General features: G+C 37.9%; 1 non-coding gene across 1 annotated transcript; it reads right to left on the bottom strand.

The window, feature by feature from the left end:
• Nucleotides 1-4743: 4743 nt before the first annotated feature.
• On the bottom strand, nucleotides 4744-4851 carry LOC148567090 (small nucleolar RNA R71). Its single transcript, XR_015881925.1, has one exon. It is a non-coding gene; the product is annotated as a small nucleolar RNA R71 (small nucleolar RNA).
• Between the last annotated feature and the right edge of the window lie 12308 nt (nucleotides 4852-17159).

Raw genomic sequence — 17159 nt, 5'->3', positions numbered from 1 at the left:
GTAGAATCATAAATGACTTGAATGTAAATGGGAATGGGGAATTGCTGAATGTAAAAGTAAGCTGTAAAGAAATGGATGGATAAGAATGGGGAAATTCATTGAGATTGGGAGATGTTGTCTCTTTGGATCAAATCTAGCTTATATCCTCTTCAATCATGCAACTCATTGACCTCTTGGCAATCATGATTGATTGAGCCCCAATCCCTTGGTGACTCAATCTCTCAGATCTTGATCAATAGCCAATTCCTTGGTCTAATTGCTCATGAAGAGAGATATGCTTGGTCCCTAATTATACCACACACTATTATAGGTCCAAGTAGAGGGAGGATTATATGTCACATATCCAAACACCAAAACCCAGATTCTACTCAAGTGTGAGGAGGGATTTCAAGCATGGTTTCATGTTTCCTTTCCCAAGGTTCCCATGAAACCCAATTGCATTCAATCTCTTTCCTAAGATAATTGAATACTAAGCATTAAGAATGAAATTCCTTCTAGCAAATCAAAGAGAAGATGAAGAGAATAAGAATTTCACTATTATCAATCCATCAAGTACAACAGAGCTCCCTCTCTCAATGAGAGGGAAGTTAGCTACTCATAGCTCAAAAAGTACTCAAAAGTGAAGTGTAAAAGTGGATCTAAAACTGACTTCTTAACCCCCTTCTTCAGTACTCCTTGGGGGTATTTATACTACTCCTAGTAAAATAAAATAATTACAAAAGTGAAAAAGGAAAATTACATTTTGGAGGGTGATGAGCGGATAATTTATACGCTTTTTGGCATTGTTTTTAGTATATTTTTAGTAGAATCTAGTTACTTTTAGGGATGTTTTCATTAGTTTTTATGTTAAATTCACATTTCTGGACTTTACTATGAGTTTGTGTGTTTTTCTGTCATTTCAGGTATTTTCTGGCTGAAATTGAGGGACTTGAAGGACTGCTGATGCTGTTGGATTCTGACCTCCCTGCACTCAAAGTGGATTTTCCGGAGCTACAGAACTCAAAATGGCGCGCTTCCAATTGCGTTGGAAAGTAGCCATCCAGGGCTTTCCAGAAATGTATAATAGTCCATACTTTGGCCGAGTTTAGATGACGTAAAAGGGCATTGAACGCCAGTTCTACGCTGCTGCCTGGAGTTAAACGCCAGAAACAAGTCACAAACCAGAGTTGAACGCCAGAAATACGTTACAACCTGGCGTTCAACTCCAGAAAGAGCCTCTGCACGTGTAACATTCAAGCTCAGCCCAAGCGCACACCAAGTGGGCCCCGTAAGTGGATTTATGCATCAATTACTTACTTCTGTAAACCCTAGTAACTAGTTTAGTATAAATAGGACTTTTTACTATTGTATTAGACATCTTATGATCTTCGGATCATATTTGATCACGTTTTGGGGGCTGGCCATTCGGCCATGCCTGAACCTTTCACTTATGTATTTTTCAACGGTAGAGTTTCTGCACTCCATAGATTAAGGTGTGGAGCTCTGCTGTTCCTCAAAGATTAATGCAAAGTACTACTGTTTTTCTATTCAATTCAACTTATTCCGCTTCTAAGATATTCATTCGCACTTTAACCTGAATGTGTTGAACGTGACAATCATCATCATTCCCTATGAATACGTGCCTGACAACCACTTCCGTTCTACCTTAGATTGAATGAGTATCTCTTGGATCTCTTAATCAGAATCTTCGTGGTATAAGCTAGATTGATGGCGGCATTCATGAGAGTCCGAAAAGTCTAAACCTTGTCTGTGGTATTCCGAGTAGGACTCTGGGATTGAATGACTGTGACGAACTTCAAACTCGCGAGTGCTGGGCATAGTGACAGACGCAAAAGGAGGGTAAATCCTATTCCAGTATGATCGAGAACCTCAGATGATTAGCCGTGCTGTGACAGAGCATTTGGACCATTTTCACAAGAGGATGGGATGCAGCCATTGGCAAGGGTGATGCCTCCAGACGATTAGCCATGCAGTGACAGCGCATCGGACCATTTTCCAGAGAGGATCAAAAGTAGCCATTGACAACGGTGATGTCCTTACATAAAGCCAGCCATGGAAAAGAGTAAGATTAATTGGATGAAGATAGCAGGAAAGCAGAGGTTCAGAGGAACGAATGCATCTCTATACGCTTATCTGAAATTCTAACCAATGAATTACATAAGTATCTCTATCCTTAGTTTATGTTTACTTATTATTTAATTTTGAAAACTCCATAACCTTTGATATCCGCCTGACTGAGATTTACAAGGTGACCATAGCTTGCTTCATACCAACAATCTCTGTGGGATCAACCCTTACTCACGTAAGGTTTATTACTTGGATGACCCAGTGCACTTGCTGGTTAGTTGTATCGAAGTTGTGAATGAAAAACAATTTATTAAGACGTGCGTACAGAGTCTCTGGCGCCGTTGCCTGAGATCACAATTTTGTGCACCAAGTTTTTGGCGCCGTTGCCGGGGATTGTTCGAGTTTGGACAACTGACGGTTCATCTTGTTGCTTAGATTGGGTAATTTTCTTCTTATTTTCAAAAAGTTTTCAAAAAAAAATATATTTTCAAAAATCTTTCAAAAAATTTCTCCTTTGTTTTCGAAAAAAAATTTTTAAAATAAAAATGTTTTCAAAAATATATTTTTCTTCAGAATTTTTAAGAATGAATTCTAGTGTTTCATGAAGCATGTTGAAGCCTGGCTGGCTGTAAAGCCATGTCTAATTCTTCTGGATAGGGAATGTCAGGCGTGTCATGTCTGAGTTACATACTAAGGCTTGGCTGGCTATTAAGCCATGCCTGACCCTTTGATTGGAGCTTTAGTTTAAAGAGCATAAGATTCCTGGAATTCATATTAAAAATTTTGGAATCCTTATTTTTCTTTTTCACAAATAATTTTCGAAAAATACAAAAAAATTAATAAAATCATAAAAATCAAAAAAATATTTTTGTGTTTCTTGTTTGAGTCATGTGTCATGTTATAAGTTTTGTGTCAATTGCATGTTTTAAAATTTGCATAAAATTTTCGAAAAATTCATGCATTCATAGTATTCTTCATGATCTTCAAGTTGTTCTTGGTAAGTCTTCTTGTTTGATCTTGATGTTTTCTTGTTTTGCATCTTTTCTTGTTTTTCATGGGTATTTTTGCATTCATAGTGTCTAAACATGAAAGATTTCTAAGTTTGGTGTCTTGCATGTTTTCTTTGCATATAAAAATTTTCAAAAATAAGTCTTGATGTTCATCATGACATTCAAAGTGTTCTTGGTGTTCATCTTGACATTCATAGTGTTCTTGCATTCATCACATACTTTGATCCATAACTTTCATGCATTGCATCATTTTTAAGTTTTTCTCTCTCATCATTAAAAACTCAAAAATAAAAAAAAATATCTTTCCCTTTTTCTCTCATAAATTTCGAAAATTAGATTTGACTTTTTCAAAAAATTTTAAAATTTAGTTGTTTTTATGAGTCAAATCAAATTTTCAATTTAAAAATCTTATCTTTTTCAAAATCTTTTTCAAAAATCAAATCTTTTTCATTTTTCTTATCTATTTTCGAAAATTTCAAAAAAAAATATTTTTCAAAAATATTTTTTCTTAATTTTACATCATATTTTCGAAAATAACATCATCAATTAATGTTTTGATTCAAAAATTTCAAGTTTGTTACTTGCTTGTTAAGAAAGATTCAAACTTTGAGTTCTAGAATCATATCTTGTGAATTCTTGTGAATCAAGTCATTAATTGTGATTTTAAAAATCAAATCTTTTTCAAAACTAATTTCAATCATATCTTTTCAAAAATATCTTCTTATCTTATCTTTTCCAAAATTTGATTTTAAAATATCCTTTCTAACTTCTTATCTTTTCAAAATTGATTTTCAAATTTGTTTCAACTAACTGACTAACTTTTTGTTTGTTTCTTATCTTTTTCAAAACTACCTAACTAACTCTCTCTCTAATTTTCGAAAATATCTTCCCTCTTTTTCAAAATTTCTTTTTAATTAACTAATTATTTTAATTTTTTATTTTAATTTTCAAAAATTACTAACCTTTTTCAAAAACAATTTTCGAAAATCACTAACTCTTTTTCAAAAATTATTTTCGAAAATTCTCTTTCCCTCTGAATCTCCTTCTTTTCTTCTTCTACTCATACAGGGACCTCTATACTGTGGTAAAAAGGATCCCTATTATTATTATTTTTCTGTTCCCTCTTTTTCATATGAGCAAGAGCAAAGACAAGAATATTCTTGTTGAAGCAGATCCAAAACCTGAAAGGACTCTGAAAAGAAAACTAAGAAAAGCTAAAATACAACAGTCCAGAGACAACCTTTCAGAAATTTTCAAACAGGAAGAAGAGATGGCAGCCGAAAATAATAATAATGTAAGGAGGATGCTTGGTGACTTTATTGCACCTAATTCCAATTTACATGGAAGAAGCATCTCCATTCTTGCCATTGGAGCAAACAATTTTGAGCTGAAACCTCAATTAGTTTCTCTGATGCAGCAGAACTGCAAGTTTCATGGACTTCCATCTGAAGATCCTTTTCAGTTCTTAACTGAATTCTTGCAGGTCTGTGATACTGTTAAGACTAATGGAGTAGATCCTGAAGTCTACAGGCTTATGCTTTTCCCTTTTGCTGTGAGAGACAGAGCTAGAATATGGTTGGACTCTCAACCTAAGGATAGCCTGAACTCTTGGGATAAGCTGGTCAAGGCTTTCTTAGCCAAGTTCTTTCCTCCTCAAAAGTTGAGTAAGCTTAGAGTGGATGTTCAGACCTTCAGACAAAAAGAAGGTGAATCCCTCTATGAAGCTTGGGAGAGATAGAAAGAACTGACCAAAAAGTGTCCTTCTGACATGCTTTCAGAATGGACCATCCTGGATATATTCTATGATGGTCTATCTGAATTGGCTAAAATGTCATTGGATACTTCCGCAGGTGGATCCATTCACCTAAAGAAAACGCCTGTAGAAGCTCAAGAACTCATTGACATGGTTGCTAATAACCAGTTCATGTACACTTCTGAGAGGAATCCTGTGAGTAATGGGACGCCTCAGAAGAAGGGAGTTCTTGAAATTGATACTCTGAATGCCATATTGGCTCAGAATAAAATATTGACTCAGCAAGTCAATATGATTTCTCAGAGTCTGAATGGAATGCAAGCTGCATCCAACAGTACTCAAGAGGCATCTTCTGAAAAAGAAGCTTATGATCCTGAGAACCCTGCATTAGCAGAGGTGAATTACATGGGTGAACCTTATGGAAACACCTATAACTCATCATGGAGAAATCATCCAAATTTCTCATGGAAGGATCAACAAAAGCCTCAACAAGGCTTTAATAATGGTGGAAGAAATAGGTTTAACAATAGTAAACCTTTTCCATCATCCACTCAGCAACAGACAGAGAACTCTGAGCAAAATACCTCTAATTTAGCAAACTTAGTCTCTGATCTATCTAAGGCCACTGTGAGTTTCATGAATGAAACAAGATCCTCCATTAGAAATTTGGAAGCACAAGTGGGCCAGCTGAGTAAAAGGATCACTGAAATCCCTCCTAGTACTCTCCCAAGCAATTGATGAGTATTTTGCTGGAAAAATGAATTTCTCCCAAAACACACAAATCTAACCGACAAGTGTACCAGGTCGCATCAAGTAATAAAAACTCACGGGAGTGAGGTCGATCCCACAGGGATTGAAGGATTGAGCAATTTTAGCTTAGTGGTTTAGTCAAGCGAATCAAGATTTGGTTGAGTGTTTTGTGATTTGCAGAAATTAAATTGCATGGAATTAAAGAGAACAGGAAATAAATTGCTGAATCTTAAAGAACAAGAAAGTAAATGGCAGAAACTTAGAATGCAAGAAATGTAAATTGCGGAATCTTAAAGTGCAAGAAATGTAAATGACTTGAATTGTAAAGGGGATTGGGACTTGGATTTGCAGAAATTAAACAAGGAAAAGTAAATTTGCATCAAGCAGAGAAGTAGAAGAGGGTTTGGGTTAAATCGGATCTTGAAGCAGAAAAGTAAATGAACATGAACACAGTAAACAGAGAATTAGAAATTGAAAGTTCAGATCTCAGGACCCAGAGACTAGAAAACCGAGTCTAGATCTCAATGCCTTCCTAGATCCAACAAGAACAATTGCAAGGGAATTGTAAATTGCAAGGAAAGTAGATGAAGAGCAATTAACAGAAATTAAATTCAATCAAACAGTAAATAAAGCAGAGAGATCCAAGGATGAGATTGAAACAGAATTTCTTCAATTCTCCAACCCAAGATCCAAGACAATTATAATTGAAATTGAAAGCAATAAAACTAAGAGGAAGAGAAGTGAATTCTCCTTCCCCAAGACTAAGAAATTAAAGATCACTCAATATCCAAAGCTCTCCGAAAACTATTATGAAAATTCAAAGGGAAAGCTCCCCGAAGAACTTGAATTCTATCCTATTTATACACTTTCTTCAAATGATCTTCAAGCCTCGAGTTGGGCCTTTGCTCTTGGTGGAATTGGGTTGAAAGAGGCCTTGGTTGATTGCTCTTGGAGTTTGGAGAAGAACCAAAGTGAACCAAATGAACCGGGTTGGAGTTTTGCAAAAGTTGGAGTAAAAGTTGGAGCAAAAGTTAGGGTCTAACTTTTGGTCCAACTTTTCATATCAGCCCCCATATTTTGCTGATACCCACGTTGGTGCAAAAGTTAGGGGTCTAACTTTTGCTCCAACGTTGGCCTTCCTTGGTGCACTTATAGCGCCAACGTTAGCCCAAAAGTTAGGGGCTAACGTTGGCGCAAAATTTTGCTCCTTCCCTTGTATTTTTCATGTGCCAACGTTAGCCCAAAAGTTAGGGGCTAACGTTGGCGCAAACTTTTGGTGGCCAGGGAGGTTTTTCTTATGCCAACGTTAGCCACCAAGTTAGGGGCTAACGTTGGCGCAAACTTTTGGTGCCCAGGGGTGATTTTCATGTGCCAACGTTAGCCCAAAAGTTAGGGGCTAACGTTGGCGCAAACTTTTGGTGCCCAGGGAATGATTTCAAGTTCCAACGTTAGCCCAAAAGTTAGGGGCTAACGTTGGGGCTAACTTTTCACCCAAAAGTTTGTGCAAAAGTTTGAGGCTAACTTTAGGTCCAGCTTTTTGCTTCCTGGTTCAATTTCACTTATTCCATTGTCCTCTCTTTACTCCTAGCTATTCCTTCTTGCTTCAACCTTTCTCCAAGCTTTCTTCACCTATCATTAATCAACCAAACACATCAAAGCTATGCTTAAAATCATGAGATATTCATTCTTTCATAATATGTGACAATTATAGTATAAAACCTCATGAAATAGCATGAATTCATACATGGTTGATTAAATCAAAGGAAACATGAAAATCTACCCAATTAGCTTGCTTATGGCTCAAGAAAGTGCATAATTCTAATGAAAACAAAAGAAAAAGACTAGTTAAAATAGGCTAAGATGACTTGTCATCACAACACCAAACTTAAAGCTTGCTTGTCCTTAAGCAAGAAATAAATTTATGCTCCAAGGTTCTTTTAATTAAGATGGATTGAAGAATAACTTGTAAAGTCCTGTGAGTGAAGTGATCAGGTACAGTGGGGTGAACTCTAAATCATGTGCTCTTGCAAGGGCTTCAGTGCTTACTAGTCCTCACATATTGGGAGTCTTAGGTCTTAGGATTTTCATCCAAATGGTATCATGGAGATCTCTTTATATGTAATCACCTTGAAGCAGCTTATAGTTTCTGTGCTTTGGCCTCGACTCTAAGTATCATGTCTCAAAGCGGCTTTTTAATTAAGCTTTCAATCAATACTCCTAAACCAGTTGGTTTTAAGGTATTGGGTGTTAAAGCACCCCTAAGGATTTACTTGCTCAAGCCTCTTTCTTTGACACAACTCAACCACAAGCATTTTACTAGGCTAACAACTCTTTGAGTCATTGTTTCTTCTTTCTTTTCTGCCTAGTAATTGATGCTCAGAGCCTTGGGCCATGTTCTTTTTGTCTTTGTATTTTCTTTTCTTTCGTTTGTTTTGTTTGCTGCTTCTTGGATCAATAAATTTTTGAGAATCTCCACAATACTTCTTTGAACTTCATGTCCTGCCTATGAGCTCCCATGCAAGTTTTCACAAGCATGCAACCTCAATACAAAATCATACAACTAGAACCTCCACTTCTCCTAATCTTTTGCTTGCCTCAAAATTGTTTGATTCCTCAATCCTTCTTTTCAAAGAACTTTCATGTGATGCATTTCTTGAAAATTGAGTGCAAACAAGTTTTGAAGATAAGAATGTTGTGAATGATCAAGCATCTTGCTTCTTGAATCACAGAAAGACTATGCTATGCAGGCAGGCAGGGGTAAAAAAACTATACTATGCAGACAAGCAGGGCAGATAAGGATACAATCCAACCTTCAATTACAGCAATATTTGATGTAAAACAATCACTTAACAATACAACCTGTTGAAGTTTACTTGCTTTCCTTCGTCTCATCATCATCATTGCTGGCCTTCATGTTCATCTTTCACCTCTTTGATTGATGATGCTAAACATCTCCAAAAGCTTGTATGATACTCTGCAGTGATATTGAAAGTTGCTTGTTCCCCAAGCACTTGGAAACAATGGTTAATTTTCATGATTTATTTGCGGGCTTTTTGAACTTACTTTGGTATGGGAACACCAAACTTAGTACCTTGCCAATGGTTAACCATGTGTGATAATTTCTTTTTCGTTTTCAAAAGTGATAGAACTGAAAACTAAGAAAAACAGTAAAATGGCTAACTAGTTCATCCAGTATGCTTGAAGCCTACATTATGCAGAAAGTGAGAATGTGTGTTACAATGGGGTTTTGGTGGACACCAAACTTAGAATCTTTCATTCTCCTTTATATTGTTTTGGTGTGTACACCAAACTTAGCTTCTTGCAATCTAGATAAAACTAATTAACCTTTTTATTGAAATAGATATGAAAAGATAGTTACCTCCGGTTGGGTTGCCTCCCAACAAGCGCTCTTTTATTGTCACTAGCTTGACATCCTTTGTGCTTGCTCAGCTCAAATTCTGAGCTTCCTTCTCCTTGTCCCATTGTCCTTCTAAGTGAGGCTTTGCTTTCTTCTCACTCGTTTCTGTGAGGTTTTTGGCTAATTGTTCCATTTGCTTCCCAATTCCCCCGAGTAAGTTCTCATGGTGTTTGTTCATCATCATTTGATGTGTCATCATTCTCTCTACTACGCTCTCTAGATTGGTGATCCTTTGAGAATTCTGTGAGATTGTGTGGTGATGTTGTTGCAGGTTTGGGAAGTGGTTGTTGTAGTTGAAGTTCCTTGGTTCCTGATGTTGAGGTTCCCTCATTCTTAGATAAGAATGTGGCTTCCATGGTGGGAATTGTGCATTCACTGTAGTGGAATGGAGAAAATCAAGTTGTCTAGCCATTGACTCCAATTGTTGCTGAGTTTGCTGATGTAGCTGTTTGCTTTGATTCATGACTGCCCTCATTCCTTCAAGATTCATCGTATCTTTCTCTGAAGTTGCATTCTGTGGTGTCTCAAAGGAGTGTTGGTTGTTGGTTCTCTTGTCATTGAACCTTGCAGTTCCTTGACCAGTTGCTGTTGCTTCGAGTAAGCCATCTGAGAAGTGATCCACCGCTCTTCTCGTTTCTGGGATTAATCCTTCGTAGAATGCTTGAAAAGCCACTTTGTCATTTGCTTTCTTGTATCTTTCCCATGCTTTGAGCAATGGTTCTTCCTCTCCTTGCATGAATGGATGTGTTCCCTCTTTCATCTTGATGTTCTGTTGGGATGTAGAGAATTTGGCTAGAAATTTGACAACCAAACCATCCCAACTAGTGATACTTCCTTGGGGAAGAGTTTCAAGCCATTGTGCTGCCTCATCCTTTAGTGAGAAAGGGAATAGCAAGAGCTTATAGACATCATTATTGACAACATCACAGATCCTCAGAAAAATAGATAGATGCTGTTCAGGATCCTCCAATGGATTTCCACCATAGGAACAATTGTTCTCTATTAGTGTAATGATTTGCGGCTTCATGTTGGCATGTTCTTCTTTCTCAGAAACTTCATTTTCAATGATATCCTTCCTTCTGGCTGCTCTTTTTTCCTGCGACATAAAAATCAACAACGGAACACACAATGATACTCTTGAAAATTGAGTGTAGTCAGTTGAGACAAAACTGCAAACAGTTAGTGGGTTAGTCAAAAATTAAAAAAAAAATGCTTGATCTAGATCACCACTTCACTTAATCATTGTCAATCTAATCAATCCCCGGCAACGGCGCCAAAAACTTGATGAGTATTTTGCTGGAAAAATGAATTTCTCCCAAAACACACAAATCTAACCGGCAAGTGTACCGGGTCGCATCAAGTAATAAAAACTCACGGGAGTGAGGTCGATCCCACAGGGATTGAAGGATTGAGCAATTTTAGCTTAGTGGTTAATTTAGTCAAGCGAATCAAGATTTGGTTGAGTGTTTTGTGATTTGCAGAAATTAAATTGCATGGAATTAAAGAGAACAGGAAATAAATTGCTAAATCTTAAAGAACAAGAAAGTAAATGGCAGAAACTTAGAATGCAAGAAATGTAAATTGCGGAATCTTAAAGTGCAAGAAATGTAAATGACTTGAATTGTAAAGGGGATTGGGACTTGGATTTGCAGAAATTAAACAAGGAAAAGTAAATTTGCATCAAGCAGAGAAGTAGAAGAGGGTTTGGGTTAAATCGGATCTTGAAGCAGAAAAGTAAATGAACATGAAAACAGTAAACAGAGAATTAGAAATTGAAAGTTCAGATCTCAGGACCCAGAGACTAGTAAACCGAGTCTAGATCTCAATGCCTTCCTAGATCCAACAAGAACAATTGCAAGGGAATTGTAAATTGCAAGGAAAGTAGATGAAGAGCAATTAACAGAAATTAAATTCAATCAAACAGTAAATAAAGCAGAGAGATCCAAGGATGAGATTGAAACAGAATTTCTTCAATTCTCCAACCCAAGATCTAAGACAATTGTAATTGAAATTGAAAGCAATAAAACTAAGAGGAAGAGAAGTGAATTCTCCTTCCCCAAGACTAAGAAATTAAAGATCACTCAATATCCAAAGCTCTCCGAAAACTATTATGAAAATTCAAAGGGAAAGCTCCCCGAAGAACTTGAATTCTATCCTATTTATACACTTTCTTCAAATGATCTTCAAGCCTTGAGTTGGGCCTTTGCTCTTGGTGGAATTGGGTTGAAAGAGGCCTTGGTTGATTGCTCTTGGAGTTTGGAGAAGAACCAAAGTGAACCAAATGAACCGGGTTGGAGTTTTGCAAAAGTTGGAGTAAAAGTTGGAGCAAAAGTTAGGGTCTAACTTTTGGTCCAACGTTTCATATCAGCCCCTATATTTTGCTGATACCCACGTTGGTGCAAAAGTTAGGGGTCTAACTTTTGCTCCAACGTTGGCCTTCCTTGGTGCACTTATGGCGCCAACGTTAGCCCAAAAGTTAGGGGCTAACGTTGGCGCAAACTTTTGGTGCCCAGGGGTGATTTTCATGTGCCAACGTTAGCCCAAAAGTTAGGGGCTAACGTTGGCGCAAACTTTTGGTGCCCAGGGAATGATTTTCAAGTTCCAACGTTAGCCCAAAAGTTAGGGGCTAACGTTGGGGCTAACTTTTCACCCAAAAGTTTGTGCAAAAGTTTGAGGCTAACTTTAGGTCCAGCTTTTTGCTTCCTGGTTCAATTTCACTTATTCCATTGTCCTCTCTTTACTCCTAGCTATTCCTTCTTGCTTCAACCTTTCTCCAAGCTTTCTTCACCTATCATTAATCAACCAAACACATCAAAGCTATGCTTAAAATCATGAGATATTCATTCTTTCATAATATGTGACAATTATAGTATAAAACCTTATGAAATAGCATGAATTCATACATGGTTGATTAAATCAAAGGAAACATGAAAATCTACCCAATTAGCTTGCTTATGGCTCAAGAAAGTGCATAATTCTAATGAAAACAAAAGAAAAAGACTAGTTAAAATAGGCTAAGATGACTTGTCATCAGCAATACAGAAGAAAATCCAAAAGGAGAGTGCAAGGCCATTGAATTAATTACCATGGCCGAACCTGTAAGGGAGGGAGAGGACGTGAATCCCAAGGAGGAAGACCTCCTGGGACGTCCAGTGATCAATAAGGATTTTCCCTCTGAGGAACCAAAGGAATCTGAGACTCATCTAGAGACCATAGAGATTCCATTGAACCTCCTTATGCCATTCATGAGCTTTGATAAGTATTCCTCTTCTGAAGAAAATGAGGATGTTACTGAAAAGCAAACTACCAAGTACCTTGGTGCAATCATGAAGCTGAATGCCAAATTATTTGGTATTGAGACTTGGAAAGATGAACCTCCCTTGTTCACCAGTGAACTAAGTGATCTGGATCAACTGACATTGCCTCAGAAGAAACAGGATCCTGAAAAGTTCGTAATACCTTGTACCATAGGCAACATGATCTTTGAAAAGGCTCTATGTGACCTTGGTTCAGGGATAAACCTCATGCCCCTCTCTGTAATAGAGAAACTGGGAATCTTTGGGGTGCAAGCTTCTAAAATCTCATTAGAGATGACAGACAATTCAAGAAAACAAGCTTATGGACAAGTAGAGGACGTGTTAGTAAAGGTTGAAGGCCTTTACATCCCTGCAGATTTCATAATCCTTGATACTGGGAAGGAAGAGGATGAATCCATCATCCTTGGAAGACCTTTCCTAGCCACAGCAAGAGCTGTGATTGATGTTGACAGAGGTGAATTAGTCTTTCAATTGAATGAGGACTCCCTTGTGTTTACAACTGAAGGTTACCCTTCTGTAAACATGGAAAAGAGGCACAGTAAGCTTCTCTCAAAACAGAGTCAACCAGAGCCCCCACAGTCAAACTCTAAGTTTGGTGTTGGGAGGCCACAACCAAACTCTAAGTTTGGTGTTGAACTCCCATATCCAAACTCTAAGTTTGGTGTTGGGAAGTCTCAACAATGCTCTGAACATCTGTGAGGCTCCATGAGAGCCCACTGTCAAGCTATTGACATTAAAGAAGCGCTTGTTGGGAGGCAACCCAATTTTTATTTATCTAATTTTATTTTTCTTGTTCTTTCATGTTTTATTAGGTTCATGATCATGTGGAGTCACAAAATAAATATAAAAATTGAAAACAGAATAAAAAACAGCAGAAGAAAAATCACACCCTGGAGGAAGACCTTACTGGCGTTTAAACGCCAGTAAGAAGCATCTGGCTGGCGTTCAACGCCAGAACAGAGCATGGTTCTGGCACTGAACACCTAAAATGGGCAGCATCTGGGCGTTTGAACGCCAGAATTGCACCCTGGAGAAGAGCTGGCACTGAACGCCCAGAACAAGCATGGTTCTGGCGTTCAACGCCAGAAATGGGCAACAAATGGGCGTTCAACGCCCAGAACAAGCACCAATCTGGCGCTGAACGCCCAGAGTTGTGTGCAAGGGCATTTTGCATGCCTAATTTGGTGCAAGGTTGTAAATCCTTGAACACCTCAGGATCTGTGGACCCTACAGGATCACCTCAGGATCTGTGGACCCCATAGGATTCCCACCTACCTCCACTCACTTCTTCTCACCCCTCTTTCACACAATCCCATAAACACTCTTCCCCAAAACTCTTCACCAATCACCTCAATCTCTCTTCCCTATAACCACTTCACCACTCACATCCATCCACTCTTCCCCATAAACCTACTTCATAAACCCCACCTACCTTCAAAATTCAAAATCAATTTCCCACTCAAAACCCACCCTTATGGCTGAACCTTACCCCCGCTCCCTTCCCAATATAAAGACCTCCATTCTTCCTTATTTTCACACAACACAACCCTCTCTTCCCCTTCTTGGCCGAAACACATCTCTCTCCCTCTCCTCCATTTCTTCTTCTTCTTCATCTCTTCTTTCTTCTCTTGCTCGAGGGCGAGCAATATTTTAAGTTTGGTGTGGTAAAAGCATAAGCTTTTTGTTTTTCCATTACCATTGATGGCACCTAAGACCGGAGAATCCTCTAGAAAAGGGAAAGGGAAGACAAAAGCTTCCACCTCCGAGTCATGGGAGATGGAAAGATTCATCTCCAAAGCTCATCAAGACCCCCTCTATGATGTTGTGGCCAAGAAGAAGGTGATCCCCGAGGTCCCTTTCAAGCTCAAGAAGAATGAGTATCCGGAGATCCAACATGAAATCCAAAGAAGAGGTTGGGAAGTTCTAACAAACCCCATCCAACAAGTCGGCATCCTAATGGTTCAAGAGTTCTATGCCAATGCATGGATCACTAGGAACCATGATCAAAGTAAGAACCCAAACCCAAAGAATTATATTACAATGGTTCGGGGGAAATACTTAGATTTTAGTCCGGAAAATGTGAGGTTGGCGTTTAACTTGCCTATGATGCAAGGAGATGCACGCCCCTACACTAGAAGGGTCAACTTTAATCAAAGGTTGGACCAAGTCCTCATGGACATATGTGTGGAAGGAGCTCAATGGAAGATTGACTCCAAAGGCAAGCCGGTTCAATTAAGAAGACTGGACCTCAAGCCCGTGGCTAGAGGATGGTTGGAGTTCATCCAACGCTCCATGATGAGCGGATATTTTATACGCTTTTTAGGGATAATTTCATATAGTTTAGAGTATGTTTTAGTTAGTTTTTAGTCTATTTCTAGTAGTTTTTAGGAAAAATTCATATTTCTGGACTTTACTATGAGTTGTGTGTTTTTCTGTATTTCAGGTATTTTTCTGGCTGAAATTGAAGGAGCTGAGCAAAAATCTGATTCAGGCTGAAAAAGGACTGCTGATGCTGTTGGATTCTGACCTCCCTGCACTCAAAGTGGATTTTCTGGAGCTACAGAACTCGAAATGGCATGCTTCCAATTGCGTTGGAAAGTAGACATCCAGGGCTTTCCAGCAATATATAATAGTCCATACTTTGCACAAGGATAGACGACGTAAACTGGCATTCAACGCCAGTTCTCTGCCCAATTCTAGCGTCCAGCGCCAGAAAAGGATAAAAAACTGGAGTTGAACGCCCAAACTGGCATAAAAACTGGCGTTCAACTCCACAAATGGCCTCTGCACGTGACTCACTTATATCTCAGCCCCAGCACACACCAAGTGGGCCCCAGAAGTGGACCTCTGCATCATTCATCATAGTCCACTCATATTTTGTAACCCTAGGCTACTAGTTTAGTATTTAAACAACTTTTAGAGACTTATTTTGTATCTCATGACATTTCAGATCTAAACTTTGTATTCTCTGACGGCATGAGTCTCTAAACCCCATTGTTGGGGTGAGGAGCTCTGCTGTGTCTCGATGAATTAATGCAAGTATTTCTGTTTTCCATTCAAACACGCTTGTTCCTATCTAAGATGTTCATTCGCGCTTAACTGTGATGAAGGTGATGAGCCGTGACACTCATCACCTTCCTCAAATCATGAACGTGTGCCTGACAACCACCTCCGTTCTATATCCGATTGAATGAGTATCTCTTAGATTCCTTAATCAGAATCTCCGTGGTATAAGCTAGAACTGATGGCGGCATTCATGAGAATCCGGAAAGTCTAAACCTTGTCTGTGGTATTCCGAGTAGGATTCAAGGATTGAATGACTGTGACGAGCTTCAAACTCCTGAAGGCTGGGCGTTAGTGACAGACGCAAAAGGATAGTAAATCCTATTCCAACCGAATCGAGAACCAACCGGTGATTAGCCGTGCTGTGACAGAGCGCGTGAGCGTAGTTTTCACTGGAAGGATGGAAGGTAGCCATTGACAACGGTGATCCACCAACACACAGCTTGCCATAGGGGGACGTGCGTGCATGAATCAGAAGACAGAGGAAAGCAGAGATTCAGAAGACAAAGCATCTCCAAAACTCCAACATATTCTCCATTACTGCACAACAAGTAATCTTTAATTTATGCTCTACTGGTTATTCACAATTCAACTGATAAACATAATTGACTTCCTGACTAAGATTTACAAGATAACCATAGATTGCTTCAAACCAACAATCTCCGTGGGATTCGACCCTTACTCACGTAAGGTATTACTTGGACGACCCAGTGCACTTGCTGGTTAGTGGTACGCGTTGTGAAAAGTGTAATTCACAATTCGTGCACCAAGTTTTTGGCGCCGTTGCCGGGGATTGTTCGTGTTTGAACAACTGACGGATTATTTTGTTGCTTAGATTAGGAAAAATCTTTCTTTTTTTGGTTTAGAGTCTTTTATTATTTATCCTTGTTAAAATACTTTAAACTTATAGCTCAGTTATTTAGAACGTGGTGTTTATGTTCATGATAATTGGCTATCATATTTTTTTTAAAACCGTTTTCAAAAATAATCTTTCTTAAAATTTTTGAAGGTCCCATAACTCATTTGGCTAGAGCGTTAATCTGTGTTCTTGGTAATTGGGTTAGAATCTTTTATACTCTTTTCAAAACCTTCTTTTTCAAAAATATTTTTTCTATTAAATCTTGTGCCAAACTTTAAGTTTGGTGTTTTCTTGTTGATTTCCCTTTGATTTTCGAAAATTTTGGTTTGGTTTTTTAAAAATTTTAAGTTTGGTGTTCTTCCTTCATGTTCTTGTGTTCTTGTGAGTCTTCAAAGTGTTCTTGAGTTTCCTTGTGTCTTGATCTTAAAATTTTTAAGTTTGGTGTTCCTTGGTGTTTTCCCTCCAAAATTTTCAATAACAAGGAGCATTAGATCTAAAAATTTTAAATCTTGTACTATCTTATTGTTTTTCTCTCTCCTCACTAAATTCAAAAATATCTTTTCAAAATATCTCTTCTAACTTCCTAACTTCTTATCTTTTCAAAGTTTGTTTCAACTAACTAACTAACTTTTTGTTTGTTTCTTAACTTTTTCAAAACTACCTAACTAACTCTCTCTCTCTAATTTTCGAAAATATCTTCCCTCTTTTTCAAAAATTTCCTTTTTTTTAACTAATTATTTTTAATTTTTTTTTTACGAAAAAAAAAATTTTACTTCAAAATTCAAATTCTTTTTAGTTATTTTATTTTATTTAAGTATTTACTTCTTATAAAATAAAATAAATAAAAAGGTAAATCAGTCCAAGTTATATCCATAGATCCATCATGGACATAAGTGGAAATGAACAGTCCAGGAGGACTCTG

This window comes from Arachis ipaensis, chromosome B4 (genome assembly GCF_059453495.1).
Source record: "Arachis ipaensis isolate K30076 ecotype BB chromosome B4, ASM5945349v1, whole genome shotgun sequence".
Classification (NCBI taxonomy): domain Eukaryota; kingdom Viridiplantae; phylum Streptophyta; class Magnoliopsida; order Fabales; family Fabaceae; genus Arachis; species Arachis ipaensis.
Note: the sequence above shows the minus strand (reverse complement) of the source record. Positions and strands in the feature narration are given on the sequence as shown.